This window comes from Gymnogyps californianus, chromosome Z (assembly GCF_018139145.2).
Source record: "Gymnogyps californianus isolate 813 chromosome Z, ASM1813914v2, whole genome shotgun sequence".
Taxonomy (NCBI): Eukaryota; Metazoa; Chordata; class Aves; order Accipitriformes; family Cathartidae; genus Gymnogyps; species Gymnogyps californianus.
In genome coordinates, this window is record NC_059500.1 from 54889083 (window position 1) to 54893657 (window position 4575).

Here is a 4575-nt window from a genome sequence, read left to right on the forward strand (position 1 = left end):
ATATATAAGATAATTGGTAAGTGCATACTGAAAGCAGGAACATGGATCCAGTTTTGCTAGAATTCAGGTGGAATTTCCAAAGAATTTGAAGTGAATACTGCCTTCCCAAGATCTGTTAGGAACGCAGGGCTTGGTCCGGCAAACCTGCCAATCAAAGAGCACTCATGGTCTTTATATGGAAAACAATACAAGAGAAAAAGGCCAGCCTTCACTCACAATATTCAACTATAACGCTGGATTTCAGAGGATCTCAGAAATTCTCCCAGGAACACTGATGCCAGGACATGCACATTAAGAATCTTGTTCTTTGCCACACTCCATCTGCCCTTGAAATAATGAGCTGAGAAATAAGAACAAATGACTCTGCAGCTGAGTGTTTTGAGCCAACTTTGGAAAAAGGGAACTATAATTCACTTAAGTTGTCATGTGAATGAAACTCTTAGCAGGTATATTTAACCAGAAACAACAGCAAGTGAGCAATATCAAGATGCGCGGGAAGCCTGCCCTCTATTTTTCTGAAAAGGTGGCTAAATTACTTTCACTCTGTCACTTCTACCAGGTCTCTACACTTTGGAAAATGACTGGAAGTTGAGTCCTCTCTCACACAGTCTAAGTGAGGAAATGAAACAGCATAACTGCAAATTAGTTTGTGGTTCTCAGTGTAACTGGATATCCCAGAGTAACATGCTGTAATTGCTACTGAGAATTCACCATTTCTTTACAATTCCATCTCATCATCTTTTCCAACTGAGCTGACTTTTAACAAACATTGCACTGAATGCTAAGTCACTCAGAAAGTTAAAAATCATGATGCAAGAAGCTTGCACGCAGCTATAGGCAAACGCAAAATAGGGAGTAGACAGTGGGGGGCAGTGAAATACCTGTGGCTCCACTGCCTTCTCTGCTATGGTATAGCCCAGGAAATGGACAGTCACTCATAAAAACATTACGTGCTGTCACCACCCTTTCCAACTCCAGCATGGCTGCAGGAGTAACTGGCCTCTCCATTGCTCATCACTCAGGAGTGACCAGTTCCAGGCTGTCTTGAGATCTGGATCTCTGGGGATCCTTTTGGGCAGCAAAATTTAGTTATGCCTACACATCAGCTGATGGTTAAAAAAAAAAAAAAGGATTCTTTTTTGCCTTATGAAAGAGTTGGACATACTTAGTCACAGCAAAGGATATGCAGTGTTGCTGACTAACTTAATGACGATCTTTCCTGCAGTGCCTAAAAAGCGACAGAGAGAAGAGGTCTTTGGCACACTGCAACTGGAGCAGCAGAGACACAAATGGCTTTGGCTGTGTCTGTAGGTCAGAGGTCTGCACTGTGATGACAAGAAAGACTAAAAAATTACGTTTTCTATTCTGTAGGAAATGTAGAGGGAGATAATGAATTGAAAGGCTGTGCAAGAGTGGTGCTCTCTCCAGAGAGGATCACCAGCTGAAAGGCATGGTGATCAATCCTTTTACAAGGACAGCAGAACTGTCTCCTTCTCCACAAATAATGTAAGCTATAAAATAACAGTCTTACGCAAGGTGCATGTAGCTGTCTTCAGAAACACAATGAAAATGAAATGATGCAGTTTTACCTGACTTCTGTGATAGTTATTCTCCTGCTGCCTTGGTAGTAGGAACAGTAGGTTATGGCTGTGGTTAGACTCCATTTTTCTTACAGCTTTGTACCTTCAAATGTCTTGTCGAAGGAGGCCCACTGAAGTGAGCAGAGCAGTCCTGACCAAGGCAGTAGACAGCACTCCATTGTTGCAGTCTTCTACTACAATTGCCTTAATACAAAGTCCAGATCTATTGTGTCACAGAGCCAAAATGGTTTTTTTAGATGTGAAAATGGTCAGATAAACGTGCTATTAACAAATGCATGAATAAAAACCAGCCTTTTTTTTTTTTTTATTTCATTGACTTCTTTACTACAGACACTACAGGATTCTTCTTTTGGCTAGGACAGATAAGCAGATGTATTGTCACACTTTTATGAATCTTTATGTAAAATGTGAGACATGCCATTTTTAAACTTCCTGTTATATTTACCACAGCTCACATTTCTGCAAAGTCTGCTAAGAAATAAAGTGGGATGGCATTCAGCACTACTGAATTCACCATAGCTCTCCTTGAGCTGGAAGCCAATGTCAGAAAAGTGCCACATCAGGGACTGGCCCTAAGTGCAGGTATGCTAGCACTGCTTCTGGTACTACTACAGCAAATTTATTCCACAGACAAATCAGAATGGATGTGGACGCACTGCGTGAAAGAAGAGAAGGCTGTAGACACTTCATGATGATCTTATCCAGCCTATGACTATTCAGTGAAACATGCTTCTTGCTCCTGGAATTCTTACCATTCATTTTTGCTGTCCAAAGAGCATGATCCTTCTTTTTGTTTAAAAACTCCATTGTCAGAACCACATTTTCAAGGGTATCCGAAAACATGCTTGGGATACCAAGTTGGAAACCTCATGCTGAAGGAGTCATGCACAATTATGTGAGTAAGACACAAATTTAGAATAATCTGAATGTACATCTGGATCTTAAGATGAGGCTTTCACTAGAAAGACAGACTGGTAATACTGAATTTCAACATTATCTATCTTGTTCACAAATTACAAGTTCACTTCTCTGAATTTTTATCTTTTGGTTTCTTTAATAACGTTTGTCTCCATGGAATCAAAACAGCATCCAGAAGAGAGATAAAACAGACATAAAAAATAGACATTAAAACATCTGTGCTGATACATGACTCTGAACACACTGGGAATATCCTGGAGACTTGATTAGGTCAAGAACTATCTTCTACAATTACAGTCGGTTTTAAGGTACCTGAAGATCTTTAAGGAATTTTTGATTATTTTTTATGAAAGATAGATGCTTGAACCTGTAAGCTGGTTGACTTGAAATCTCTGGCTGACATTCAAAAATTTCATTGGTTTGTGCTCTGGGAGATGTTTGTATTATAGCAACCAAGCTGAACACAACAATATATTTTCTAATGTCTTGGTCAAATATGGTCTTAATTCTTGAAAAGAAACCACCAAAAAACTGGAAAATGTAATTAATGTAGATAATAGAGTTATCTCAAATATCTACAGATGTTGCTCCAAACACTGAAGCAAAGCATTTGAGCTGTGGGAGCATGCAAACTTGCAATATTATACCCCTTGCCTTAAGCCAAGCTTCAAAATACACACTTTCTCCCCACTCCTTTTAAAACACACAATTTTCACGTAATTTTGACAGGCATGATGTTAACCTTTCAAGGAGTGGGAAAACTAAACACCATAATCCTGCCTATGCCTCTTCTATTTGGCAAGTCACTGCCAAGTGCTTCCCAGGAGACAAATAAAAAAATGGTACTACCACCAGCTGTACTGAAGAAAAACCTTTACTCCACCAAATAACTTCTCTCTACATGACTTCTTTAGTGAAATATACTACGGGTGATATTACAGAAATATTTACTATGCTCTGACTTCCTGTCATAGCTACTGTAATCAGACAAGTGTAATAATTACCACATTTATGAATACGGATCCCCTCTCCATTCGGAAGCAATGACTTTATTGAACACCCGAATATGAAAAAACACTTGACACTGACGTTTCACACGACTCTTAACGTTTTAACGACACCTGCATCGTTTTGAAGTAACAGCTCCACCTGGTGTTCTCCAGCACCATCGCTACTTAATCTGTACTGTGCTACGTTACCTTATTTTTAAGCCAGGATCTTATTTATGCTGGGCACAGGGCAGGCTGCGCTCGAGAAGATGGCGGCAGGCCTGCTGGCCTAGCTGCAGGGCCGGCGGAGGGGCAGGCAGAAGGCAAAGACAGGAGCATGGGGAAGGGGACGGGGACGGGGCCTTTCCTCACAGCAGGTCGCCCTTTCCAGGGCTCCGGGGTGACTCTACACAAACGGGAACTGCTACGGAGGATCCCGAGGTGGATGGAGGTGACTTCGCCCCTCTACGGCACGGCACCCGCCGCCCAGGGCCGGAGAGAGGACATTGGGGTAAAAGCGTGGCGCCCGCCGCCTGCCGCCCGGCGCTTTACGGTACGCTGCTTCGGCACTGTCGCGCGGCAGTGGCCAGGCGGGCCAATGGGGAGCCGCGCCCGCCGGAGGGGGCCGCAAAGCGCGGGCGGGGCGGCACGTGTGAGGCGAGCGGCGGGGCCAGCGGTACGCGGTGGGAGTCGCGGGGCGGCGGTGGCAGGGGCAGGGGCGGTTTCCCGCGGAGCACCCGTACCTCGCGGGCCCCCGCGCCCGGCTGCGGGCCGCGTCCTCCCGGGCGCTGTCACTGGGCCTGGTCTGGGGATCCCTGGGGAGCGGGGCCGGGGCCCCGGTCGGCCAGGCCCGGTGAACCGCGGTCTTGCCTAACTGAGCCTCCGTGCTGACCGGCCTGTGGGTGACCTCTTCTGGTCCCGCACCGGCCACCTAGGGACGGGCGACCGCTGCTGAGAAGGGTTGAACTCCATCAAGTGTGTTAACCGGTGTTCAGGGAAGCGCAGGCTGTCTTTTCCTCACATCGTTAGCAAGGGAGGCACGGTGGCCCAGTAATGCTGTTTGTTGC